We start from the raw sequence: 14,172 nt of genomic DNA, 5'->3' as shown, positions 1-14,172 counted from the left end.
TTTTTCGATCCCATCTTAAAATTCATCCAGATTTTTCTACATTGGAGGCTAATGATACAAATCCAACCACTGTTCTTTATTGTGCCCAAACCAACAGCCACATATTAGAAGCTTATTGTACTTTGGTTTATCCGCCAAAGCCTAACCTTGTTCCCCGAAATTGAAATGGGTAAATGCCAATTTTTTTTTTTTTTGCTTTTTTCCTCTTTTTGGTATGATTTTATTTTGTTTAGCTTTTTTCGGATTTTAAGGGTTTTTGCGGGGATATGATTAATTGTCCATTGTCTGATACTTGCTCTTAGAAAAGAAATGACTTCCCTATAATACTTCGCCATAGTTGTTTATACCATAATCCAATGAATGTTAGGTGTTGCTGCTGATACAAGGAACTAAATAAAGACAATGAACTTGAGCATGAGTAATACAACTAAAATTAAAACAAAAAATCCATTAGAGTATAGGTGTGGTACTTCCATCAATCAAATTTATATCTATAGCATATCAAAAGTTAAAAAAAAAAAATTCATTTCCCCTTAAAATAAACAAAAGCCTATAACAATAAAAAGGAAACGAAAGTAAAAAAATTAGATCTTACGACTATGGCGAAATTTTATTTCTATAGAAAATTTTGTCAATATTTTATTTCTATAGAAAATTTTGTCAAAGTTTTATTTCTATAGAAAATTTTGTCAAAATTTTTTTTTCTATCGAAAATTTTTTCAAAGTTTTATTTCTATAGAAAATTTTGTCAAAATTTTTTTTCTATAGAAAATTTTTGACAAATTTTTATTTGTATGGAAAATTTTGTAAAAATTTTATTTCTATAGAAAATTTTGTCAAAATTTTATTTCTAAAGAAAAGTTGGTCAAAATTGTATTTCTATAGAAAATTGATAAAAAAAATATTGTCAACATTTTATTTCTATGGACAATTATGCCAAAATTTTATTTCTATCGAATTTTTTTCAAACTTTTATTTCTATAGAAAATGTTGTCAAAATTTTATTTTTATAGAAAATTTTGTCAAAATTTTATTTCTATAAAAAATGTTGTCAAAATTTTATTTCTATAGAAAATTTTGTCAAAATTTTATTTCTATAGAAAATTTTGTAAAAATTTTATTTCTATAGAAAATTTTGACAAAATTTTATTTCTATAGAACTTTTGTGAAAATTTTATTTCTATAGAAAATTTTGTCAAAATTTTATTTCTTTGGAAAATTTTGTCAAAATTTTATTTCTATAGAAAATTTTTTAAAAATTTTATTGATACAGAAAATTTTTGTCAAAATTTTATTTCTATACAAAATGTGGTCAAAATTTTATTTTTATAGAAAATTTTGTCACAATTTTATTTCTATAGAAAATTTTGTCAAAATTTTATTTCTATAGAAAATTTTGTGAAAATTTTATTTCTATGGAAAATTCTGTCAAAATTTTATTTCTATAGAAGATTTTGTCAAGATCTTATTTCTATAGACAATTTTGTCAAACTTTTATTTCTGTAAAACACTTTGCCAAAATTTTATTTCTATAGAAAATGTTGTCAAAATTTTAGTTCTATAACAAATTTGTCAAAATTTTATTTCTATAGAAAATTTTGTCGAAATTTTATTTCTATAGAAAATTTTGTCAAAATTTTATTTCTATAGACAATTTTGTCATAATTTTACTTCTATAGAAAATCTCGTCAAAATTTTATTCCTACGAAAAATGTTGTCAAAATTTTATTTCTATAGAAAATTTTGTAAAAAATTTATTTCTATAGAAAATTTTGTAAAAATTTTATTTCAATTGAAAATTTTGTCAAAATTTTATTTCTATAGAAAATTTTGTCAACATTTCATTTCTATAAAAAATATTGTCAAAATTTTATTTCTATAGACAATTTTGTCAAAATTTTATTTCTATAGAAAATCTTGCCAAAATTTTATTCCTATGGAAAATTTTGTCAAAATTTTATTTGTATAGAAAATTTTATAAAAATTTTATTTCTATAGAAAATTTTATCAAAATTTTATTTCAATTGAAAATTTTGTCAAAATTTTATTTCTATAGACAATTTTGTCAAAATTTCTATAGCAAATTTTGTCAAAATTTTATTTCTAAAAAAAATATTGTCAACATTTTATTTCTATGGACAATTTTGTCAAAATTGTATTTCTATGGAAAATTTTATCAAAATTTTATTTCTATAGAAAAGTTGGTCAAAATTGTATTTCTATAGAAAATTTATGTATCTCTTATTTGGAGAAGTATGTTTTGCAAAATCTACCAAAACATCAAGAATTCTACCAATCTACCAAACAGTAAAAAATCTACCATTTTTGGTAGAATTCTACCAACTGTGGCAGCCATGCGCAAGAGCCAGACCTGAGTATTATTGCCAAAGACACCCTGTGTCTATATCGTCTCCTTCTGCGTGTTGCAATCATATGCACTAACTTTAATACCCTGTTCCACAGTGTGTTGTAGGGTATAAAAATTTATATAAAAATAAAGTATTCCTAAAAGAATTTTGTGGGAAGATAATTTATCGTCACCAAATTTTGATGGAACATGACTGAGGCAAATAGTAAAGTGAATTTGTTTGTAATATAAAAATTCTATATTTATTCGTCTATATCAATTTCATGATGTTAATATCCATAAGTCCTACAAAACCAAGTCAGGCAAACACGGTAGTTGCGGAAAGATATTGGTTAAATATTTTGTGAAATGATAATGAATGATTTTCGTTTATTTTGAAATATTTTGACGTCGAAACATTCCTTAATAACTACACATTGGTTTATGATAATTTTTTAAGTATGTCTACAAACAAACTGATATCGTTATTTTTATTCATGGCTTGATCCCTTGTAGTTTTTATCGAATAAACCATATTGCTTCATTTTACGTGTTGCAAACAAATCCACAAATTTATAATTGTTCCACAATAAGGGCTATATATATTTTTTAAATAATTTTTCATTTATATAAATACTATATAAAAGTTTGTTTTAAATAAACAATTTCATGTTTAGATAGTTTTACAAATTTTGTTAGAAAACTCACATTCTGATAGTATCCTCGCTTTAATCAACATTAGAATTTTTCCTTTGGGGTGACATCTGCCATTTAATTCTTCTGATGCTATTGCAAAAACATTATTTATACTATCGATTTTCTTTAAAAATGAATAATTTATGAAAACCATGTAAAGATTGGACAAACGGCAAATATTTAAATTGCATTCATATGTCGTCGCCTAAGACATATGAAGAAAAAGAAAATACTACACACAAAAAAATAATATCCCTTCAGGTCAACTCAATTCCCATCGTCATCAGAGTGTTTTTTTACTCAAAGTTGAATCCTAATTTTTCCAAAAACATAGGAATGAACAAGACACTACACACAAAAAAATAATACTCCCCTTTAAGTTAACATAATTCCCATAAATTCTACTTTAGACTACTACTACTAGCCAAACTTGGTCCACATTGTCGTGGAATGGTAGCTTATTTAAATCCGAAAATTGTACAGTTTGAAACGAATCGTTTCAGGTATCTTGATTAGAAACAAGTTAAAGTTTTCAATTAAACAACTGAAGTAATGATATTTTGTATCAGAATACCTACACTAAAAATTTCAAAAAAATTAGAGAACCTAAATTGATTTAAAAAAGCATCATTCGATGACAATGTTATACCAAAAAACTGTAGAAAAACAGCTTGAGGCAAACTCCTTATGGTAAATTTTTTACCGATAAATTTTGTTGTTTTTCATAATATTCTGATATCAAAACAAGCCGTTGCATGATTTTTTATTAATTATTTATTATAAAAAATAATTAATTATAAATAAATATATAATAAAAAAATTATGAAATTTTGTTTTATTTAATTTTTTTTTCTTTCATATTTGTTTTTTACGTGTAGCAGATTATATCAAACGCTTAAGAGGGAGAGTGACAAAGGTTTTTTGCAGGAACATCAGCAAATACCACCAGCTTCCATATTCAGCCATAGATCTTTTTTTGGATGCTGGCGACTTTGCATTTAATATGCATTGGACTTTGGTTTCGCTCGTTACTTTATTTTAATGTTTGAGGGTATTTGATTTCTTTCTGTGACTGCTGCCAATGTTGTCTTTATACACCAACAGGCTCATCACGGGCCATACCATCATCCAGCCATAAACTGCTATCGAGAAAAGTGTTCGAATGGTTCATGTTGAAAACTTTTTAAATATTATTGATATTCCCTACCTTTTGGTTATGCCGTGCAATATTTTCTAAATGTGTGTGTATGGCACTTTAGTGACCATTGTGGTATTTGACCGGGAATATTATGGTATCAATTTTTTGATGCTTATAGTGGTGGCCCATGTGTTGCTGGTAATATATTGAGTGCGATTTTTAGCATTTGTGTGGTCATCCAATAGCCTTTAACTGCCTATGGCATTTTAAAGCATCTTTGGATTTGTGGGTCTCATCTTCCTGTATCTTTTCATCCATGCCCACATACCTCTCCTCCTGCAATATTATGGAGCAGTCAATTCAATTGTAAACTCAGTCTTGGCATCTCCTTTGACATTTGTGGTTTGTTGGTGTCTTTTAAGTAATGGGCGTTGAAATGGAAATGTTGTTGGCCCATCTGAAAAAAAAGATGATAGACCCATTGTTTTAACTAGGATACAGCCAAATGCAAAAGAAATTTATCACAATCGAAGGGAAAGTGAAAATAATAATAGATGAAAATTTTCCTATAGAAGCAATTACAGCAAATATCAATAAGAAAATTACAGCAAATATCAATAAGAAATGTGTGTTTACTCCGAAGGACTTTTCATAACCCTCCACATACTTAAAGCAAATTTCCTTCAAAACAAAAATGTACAATCGAAGTTCAAGATGGGCGCATTATTGACGTAATTGACAAGTTTTAAGATATTCTTAGCTATTTTATGGGAGGCAGGAATTTAGTAAGTACAATATATATATATATATATATATATATATATATATATATATATATATATATATATATATATATATATATATATATATATATATATATATATATATATATATATATATATATATATATATATTTATATATATATATATATATATATATATATATATATATATATATATATATATATATATATATATAATATATATATATATATATATATATATATATATATATATAGGCACAAGTAGTTGTTATTGATGTAGATTGCATGGTAGCCTCTAACAGAAACATATTTCATCCGATCCGGCTAAAATTTGGTACATGGTGTTGGTATATGGTCTATATCAACCATGCAAAAATTGGTCCACATCGGTCCATAATTATATATAGCCCCGATATAAATCGGTCCCCAGATTTGGCTTGCGGAGCCAATGTTGCGGATGTTGGTATATGGTCTCTAAAAACCATCCCAAAATTGGTCCATATCGGTCTATAATTATATATAGCCCCCATATAAACCGTTCTCTAGAGTTGACCTCCGGATCCTCTTGGAGGAGCAAAATTCATCCAATCCGGTTCAAATGTGGAACGTGGTGTTAGTTTATAGTTTCTAACATCCATGCAAAATTTGGTCCACATCGGTTCACAATTATATAAAGGCCCCATATAAACCGATCCTCAGATTTGGCTTGCGGAGTCTCTAAGAGAAGCAAATTTTATCCGATCCGGTTGAAATTGGGAACATGGTGCTAGTATATGGTCTCTAATAACCGTGCCTGAATTGGTCCATATCGGTTCATAATTATATATAGCCCCCATATAAACCGTTCTCCAGATTTGACCTCCCGAGCCTCTTGGAGGAGCAAAATTCATCCGATCCGGTTCAAATTTGCAACGTGGTGTTAGTATATGGCCGCTAACAACCATACCAAAATTGGCCCACATCAGTTTATAATGATGGTTGCCACTCGAGCCGAAAATAATCTACCAAAATTTTATTTCTATAGAAAATTTTGTCAAACTGATTTATATACGTATTTAATCGGTCCTTTTTAATTTAATATATACCACGTATGGAGTTACTTACAATTTAGAAGACGATGTTAAGAAGTTTTAAGATACCTTGTGATCGGTAAGTGTTAACGCAACCCAAGTAATTCGATTGTGGATGACAGTCTTTAGTAGAAGTTTCTACGCAATCCATGGTGGAGGGTACATAAGCTTCGGCCTGGACAACTTAAGGCCATATATACTTGTTTCTGATTCAATCACGAAATTAATTGATTCAATTATTTTTTTAATTTAAATGTTTAATTTATTCTTACAATTAAAAATTTAATTGATGTTGATTGCAAAAATCAATTAATTTTTTTTTACTAAACTAATAAATTTTTTATCAAATAAAAAATTGATTGTTTTCCCTCACTTTTTTAACTGACTTAGTCTTCCGAGTTTGATTAAAAAGCTAATTGTATCAATTAATTTTTTAATTACTAATTTTCAATCATTGACTAAATTAACTTAATGTTTGTATCTAATTAATTGTATCAATTAATTTATTAATTGAAAAGTTTTCAATGTCAATCAACTTTTTAATTGGAAATACGTTGGTGATATTTTTTTTTGTTAGGATTCACTTAGGTCTCTTAAAATGAAAGAAAATTTTGTTTGACTAAGGTCAACTTGGATTTAATAATTCAGAAAAATTCTTTAAAATTAATGAAATTGTCTTAAAATTTGTTAACTTTTTGAATCTTGACTTGAAAGTACAAAAAGCGTTCAAAAATAGGAGATGTTTTACAATAACCGAATTTAAAAATGTTTTTTACTTAAAACATAGCCTAACTTTCACTTGACTTTAAGGGTATGAACTTGGAAATTTAAGTTATTTTTAACACGTTTTTAAAGGTTTCTGAAAGCATATGATTGTTGAGCTATATTATAGGCCATTTTAAATTGCCAAATAAATGGAATTAATTTTCCCATTCAACAATGGAGTTAGTCGCTTACTAAGGTTATATCGCCTTGCATTTGAAGGGTCATAGGTACAATCCCAGTTTCGATCGAACAATAAATATATGTATATAGCCGTCATCTAAACCGATCCTCATATTTTAATTCCGGACGCTCTTGGAAGAGGAAATTTCATTCGATCCGTTTGAAATTTGTCGGTTATAGAAATGCGAAAAATTGTTCATATTTAGAGACTCCTTTTATAAACCAATAAAGATATAAAGTAGCTTATATAGGTATTTCACCTGTCTGTTTTCTTTTAATATAATGTTAAGAAGTTTTAATATACCTTGCCATGGACAATTGTTACCACAACCAAAGTATTTCGATTGTGGATGACAGTCCTCAGTAGAAATATGAACGCCTCATACGCTAGACATATACTCCCTAGACATATACAATCTAACTATTTTCACTAGGAATTTTTAAAATCTATTCTCATAATTCCCATGATTCTTCACAAGGAATGCCCATAAAGTACCGTGGTCACGTAATTTTTATACCCTACCAAACATGATCAAAAACTATAACAATTTGTAAAATTCAAAGTTAATTATTATTTTGCCAACAATGCTTTCAAGCAAAAATACACACACACATATATGAACGAAATACTACTACGTCATTAATGTTATCGACAAACGACCAAGAACAGCAGAAGCAAAATATTATTATTGTTATCATCAAACACTTTTGCCTTTAAATGGACATAAAAGAATCGTCGACCATGATTAACACAATAACCATTTATGACAACAATCAGTCCCATTCGGCCATAGGTTCCAACTACTATAATGTTCACTTCAGTACCTTATGCGATTCAACCAAACGCCCCTTGAACTAGTACAAATGAAGAAGTAAAATATAAAGCTATATGAGTATTAGGGATGTCGTGTAAGGAAAATCTAGCGAAAGAAGGAATAGTAATCAAGGAAAACTTTATAATCAAGGAACTTTGTTTTTTTCGTGACATTTTTTTTTGTGGTTTAGGGCAACAAATATCTTTTATAATTATATAATCAATTTTTTTTTTGGTTTTGAACAAATAGGAATTGTCAAAACTTTTAAAAAAATGGGGACTCCTCAAATATTTCAAACCGTGAAAAATTAAATAACCAAAAGTTTAATAACAATTTCAACCGTCGTAGTGCTACCTTTTTCAATATACACTCAAAAAAAGTTTACTTGGATCCAAAGATTTTGACCTTCCGTTAAGGATTTTGGTATTGATTCCGGGCCAAAGATGCGACTTCTTTAAAATAAAGACATTTTTTGGGGATCTATATAGTTTTAAATCTAGGATCAATAAAATAAATCGGATACAGATCTCATTTATCGAATTTTCATTCTCTTTTTGCGATATATTAAAAACAAAAAACTTTAAACTAAAGATGAAAAATCCTCAAAATAAGTCTTAGCCTTTAATTAACGTAGGGACACAAATTTCAAAAATTAAGGTCCTAAATTTAACGAAGCAACAAATTTTAAGCAAAGATAACCTTATTAGATAAGAGAGTACAGCATTATCACAACATGTATTGCGCCATGGCCACACAGCTGATTTTGAGAACGTACGCATACAAGAGAGAGGAAATAAAGAGAGAAAGAGACTAACCTTAGAAAGTTTACGAATACAACAAAAGTTAGTTAAAGAGTTGCAATATCCTAATTCACTTTGACACTAAATATAAGCTGTGTTTTGTTTTTAATTTTTTTTTTTTTATATTTAAATGTAAATTTTGAGAAAATAATTTTGTAAGTTGAAATGTTTAACAATTGTTCAATTAAAAAAGTGTAAAAGGTTGGCTGATAAGTCCCCGTTCTGACACATAGATGGCGTCGATAGTATTAAATGCAGCGACGCCAACCTTCAAATGATTCGTGTCAAAATTTGACGTATGTAAGTCAATTAGTTTGTGAGATAGAGCGTCTTTTGTGAAGCAACTTTTGTTAAATATTGTAAAAAAATGGAAAAAAAAGGAATTTCGTGTTTTGACAAAATACTGTTTTCTGAAGGGGAAAAATACGGTGGAAGTAAAAACTTGGCTTGATAATGAGTTTCCGGACTCTGCCCCAGGGAAATCAACAATAATTGATTAGTACACTGAAAAAACAGTGAACCCAACAGGAAGAAAACTTTTGGTTACGTTTAGAAAATATTTTTAGAAAATTTTAACTAAATAGTATTACAAACGATGACATCACCCCGTTATCACAAAAATAAGTAAATATTTTTCGACAAATTCAAGAAAATTTAATAGACATAATTAATTTTTTTCACTTGTTAAGGAAAATTTTGTAGTTTGAAAGAAAAAATTGGAGTTCAAAATTGCAAGAATGTCTTTAGTGATATACGTAGTTCGTGATAGACGCATTTAAAGTAAAATTTAAAAAAATTTAAAGAAATAATGAACTATTTTGTGAGAAGTACGAATTTAGTAAAACTTTTTACTTCATTTGTGTACAATTTTTTTCCCGTTTTTTAGTTCATTTATGTAACGTACGCAAAAATTATTAGAGTAAAGGAAATTTTCTCCATATATAATAATTCCATGAACTAAAATAAAGTTAAATTGGCTTTAGTGAAATAGAGAGTTCACTTTTTTTGAGTGTATGCAAAATTCAAGCGCGGTGAAATGAGCACGGAGGACGGTGAACGCAGTGGACGCCCGAAAGAGGTGGTTACCAACGAAAACATCAAAAAATCCACAAAATGATTTTAAATGACCGTAAAATGAAGTTGATCGAGATAGCAGAGGTCTTAAAGATATCAAAGGAACGTGTTGGTCATATCATTCATCAATATTTGGATATGCGAAAGCACTGTGCAAAATGGGTGCCGCGCGAGCTCACATTTGACCAAAAACAACAACGTGTTGATGATTCTGAGCGGTGTTTGCAGCTGTTAACTCGTAATACACCCGAGTTTTTCCGTCGATATGTGAAAATGGATGAAACATGGCTCCATCACAACACTCCTGAGTCCAATCGACAGTCAGCTGAGTGGACAGCGACCGGTGAACCGTCTCCGAAGCGTGGAAAAACTCAAAAATCCGCTGGCAAAGTAATGGCCTCTGTTTTTTGCGATGCGCATGGAATAATTTTTATCGATTATTTTGAGAAGGGAAAAACCATCAACAGTGACTATTATATGGCGTTATTGGAGCGTTTGAAGGCCGAAATCGCGGCACAGCGGCCCCATATGCAGAAGAAAAAGTGTTGTTCCACCAAGACAACGCACCATGTCACAAGTCATTGAGAACGATGGCAAAAATTCATGAATTGGGCTTCGAATTGCTTCCCCACCCACAGTATTCTCCAGATCTGGCCCCCAGCGACTTTTCTTGTTCTCAGACCTCAAAAGGATGCTCGCAGGGGAAAAAATTGGCTGAAATGAAATTTTAATTAACATCCAAAACACTGAATTCAGATCACACACTAAAAAGTGATTCAAATTCAGTGCAACCTCTGTTGAAATGGTAGACATCCGTCCTATAATAAGCCCGTATTAAATTCATCGCTTCTGCGCCAATTTTGCACCACTGCCAGATCCAAAAAGAACATTTTCACTACTTTTTTGGCGACGCGTTTTTTTTTTTTTTTGCTGGGTGCCTTCATTAAAATACAGTTTTTAGGGAGCTAGGCTCTAATTTAAAATAGGATACACGTCTCATTTTCATTTCCTCTTTGCGATATTTCAACAAAGCTATTCACTCAGTTTAAAAATGCAAATTATTATTATTATTATTATTAGTTTATTTAAAATCATAATAAATTATGAAAATAAATACAAAAAAATGAAGGTACTAACAACTAAGGTTTTCGACCTAACGAAAAAAAAACTAAATTATTACAGATAGTTAAAAGCAAAAAATGCTTTCGTTAATTTCAGCAAGAATTTAAACCAATGATACGGAATACTCGAAATAAGTATTTTTGAAGCTGGTTTATCTTCAAGGCTTAAATTTCAAAGATTCATATCCTAAATTTAAAGAAAGCAGTTGTTAAAGCAAATATAATTAACATTCTTTGAATTTAATTTTAATTTTTACGAAATATATAGCATTTCCTAAAATATAGGTTGTATAATCTTTCATAGTAGGTCAATAATTTTTTTTCAGCGTATATACTAAAAATCGTTTGGAAGTCCTTTATCCTATTTTTAATATTAACAAAAATATCCCAAAATCCTATAAAACCATCGCTTTCAAATTACTGCACATGACATCCCAACCATCAATCTCTATCAACAAGCCAATTGCGAATACGTTCCCAACGACGACAACTCCAAGTCCATTGTCATTACAATAAACTGAAAATGAGTGAACTTCAAGAATTCGCTATAACACACAGCGCGTTTTCAAAACTGATTAATATTTGCTGCCAACTACACAAAATCCAAAACAACAACGTTATTCATTGGTGTTGGCAATGTCCAGTAATGTTGTTCTTGGTTGTGTACCACGCCGTGTTCGTTGGACCATGCCAAGGCTGACATAAAACTAACATTCTTATGTCGCCCTTAACATGAAATAAGGGACATTCTTAGACACTGCATGCGGACAGCAATGGCATAGTCGTAATAGTAGTTATCCAGCAACAACTGGTATATCATAGGCAATATAAGCCAGCCCCATAGTCATCAAATTCTGAGACATCCTCTTTAGTTAAGAATGATGTCGCGAATGCGTTTATTGGACTATTTGGAGGGGAGGTTATACAATTGGAGTTATTTAGTTTTTTTATGAGATTGAATGATTAAAAGTTGGAAAAAAATATTGTTTTAATTTACTTTAAGATTTGAACATTTTTTTTTTTTTTTTTGACAAAATAATGTCCATTTTTCAAAATAAGTAAACCCACTATTGCTAGATTCGAAAAATTCAGGCACACTTTCCTACTTTTAAAATTTGGAAAAAGTGGACTTTTCTAATTTCGTCGAAAAAAATAGTTTAGAGCAAATCTTAAAGCAAATGTACTCAATTCTAAGATCCCTCATAATCCACAAAATAACACTTCGTATCCAAAAATCCCTTGGGCCACTCAAATGTTTTCGTTTCTTAGTTATACTCCCTGAAAAAGTCAACGAAAATTTCTGATTTTAGTTAATTGATTTAGAAAAATTTGGTTACTTTAGTTTTTTGCTTTCAATTTTTGCTTACTTTAATGACATGAACTAAAAATGAGAAAAAAGTTGTCCACAAATGAGGTTTTACACAATTTATCTAAATTCCATAGTCGCATAAATTAGTTCATATTTTTCTAAAATGAGTGAATCTTGCTTAGACTGTATTCATAAGCATCAAAAAGGATTGAACTTTATCTAAATTATGCCTGTTTTGAGCTTCGTACAGCGCTAAAGACATTTTCATAAATTTTAACTCCAATATATTTTTTAAATTTAAATTTTCTTAAGCAACCGATAAAATTAATTATTTTTAATAATTTTTTTTTCAATTTGACAAAAAGGATTAACATATTTCTATCATGTTGCAATTACTAAATTAGTTAAAACAATAAAATATTTTGTTGAACTATTTTGATAAAATTTTCTTAAATAAACGTAGCCTTTCTTTCATGAAGTATTCACTTTTTTGGGATTATAGAAAACTCTCTGAATGATATATCTAAATGAATCACAAAATTTTTCCTTGATAGCATCAGTGTCATGAGAAGATTTTTTCAAAATGTTTACTTAATAAAATGAATTGATTTTTATTTATTTATTTCGCCTTTTTATTAAAATTCTTTTTACGAATTTTGATTAACCCCCATTTTCATAAAGCTCCGTTAGTGTTTCGTTAACTAACCAACTTTTAAACCGTATTATGGACGAAGCTGTCATCTTGCGTATATATTCCATATGCCAGTTAGGAACTTAACTGACGAAAATTTTTCAGTTAAAGTTAACTGGAGAGAAGATATTTGCAAATTAATTTTCTGTTAACTGGCAGTTAAAGCCTAACCGAGCTACATGAAAATGGCCGTAATTGTAAAATTTAGTTTTTTTAGTAACATTCTCAGTCTTAAATTTCATTAATAGACTTTTCGGTGAGGATACAATCATTCGTATTTCCATTTATTTTATCTCATCCTCGTTTATTTAAAAATCTCCTAATACTCTTGTCCTTTAACGATGGGCCATTTCTATAGCTCCAGTCATCATCTAACTTTAGCTAAAAATTAATTTATGGTAAATGCTATACATAGAACCTTCGTTTTCTTACCTTGTTATTTATTTTTATATTTTTGCACTCTATTACACACGGGAAACGGCTATTGAGAATAAAAAATAAAACCTTCCATCTATCAGAAGGGGAAAAAAACCCACTAGATGATTTTATACCATTTACAGACGCATATGTGGTCTATGGTGAATATTAAACAAGGGGGATAAAATAACTAAAATAACTAAGACGATACACTGAAAGTAAAAAATTGCTATATACCATAGTACCATAAACTCTTGTTCAAATAATCCTTTGAAATTTTCAAGGTATTTAAAACTTAATATCTACACATTGTTTTTTATTACAATAAATATATAACAGGCCTTTAGTAGCCTCATATGTAACGAACTTTTGAATTTTTCGAAAAGCGAGTCAATTCGAATTTTTATGTTGGTCAATTTTTTTGAGGGTTAGGTTCAATCTTCTTGGACATCTCTCTTATCGTTGTGTGCTCCCCTACTTTGTACTAGATTAGAATCCCTACTCAACTTTTTGTCAAAAATAGTTATATAACTAAGTAGATTTTTTTGTAATCTTAAAAATTGATTAACAAACTTTAACCAAAATCGAACAATTACACTTTCAGAGAAAAATCGAAGAATTGAATTTGTGTTGTAAACACGGTTACCACTCGTGCCAAAAATAATATACCAAAATTTGAAGAAAACTTTACCAAAAATCTGCCAAATTTAAAAATCCTTATTATGAAATTGTTTCTATAGAAAATTTTGCCAACATTTTATTTCTATAGAAAATTTTGTCAAAATTTTATTTCTATAGAAAATTTTGTCAAATTTCTATTTCTATAGAAAATTTTGTCAAAATTGTATTTCTATAGAAAATTTTGTCAAATATTATTTTTATACTAAATTTTATCAAAATTTTATTTCTATAGAAAATTTTGTAAAAATTTTATTTCTATAGAACATTTTGTAAAAATTTTATTTCCATAGAAAATTTTGTGAAA

The 14,172-nt window shown here is 28.8% G+C and overlaps 1 protein-coding gene across 2 annotated transcripts in view; it reads left to right on the top strand.

Moving 5' to 3' along the window:
* Cad99C (cadherin 99C) overlaps nucleotides 1-14,172 on the top strand; it is a 398,863-nt gene that overhangs the window by 310,851 nt on the left and 73,840 nt on the right. The window lies entirely within an intron of this gene.

The sequence above is a fragment of the Haematobia irritans genome, chromosome 1 (genome assembly GCF_050003625.1).
Source record: "Haematobia irritans isolate KBUSLIRL chromosome 1, ASM5000362v1, whole genome shotgun sequence".
Lineage (NCBI taxonomy): Eukaryota > Metazoa > Arthropoda > Insecta > Diptera > Muscidae > Haematobia > Haematobia irritans.
Note: the sequence above shows the minus strand (reverse complement) of the source record. Positions and strands in the feature narration are given on the sequence as shown.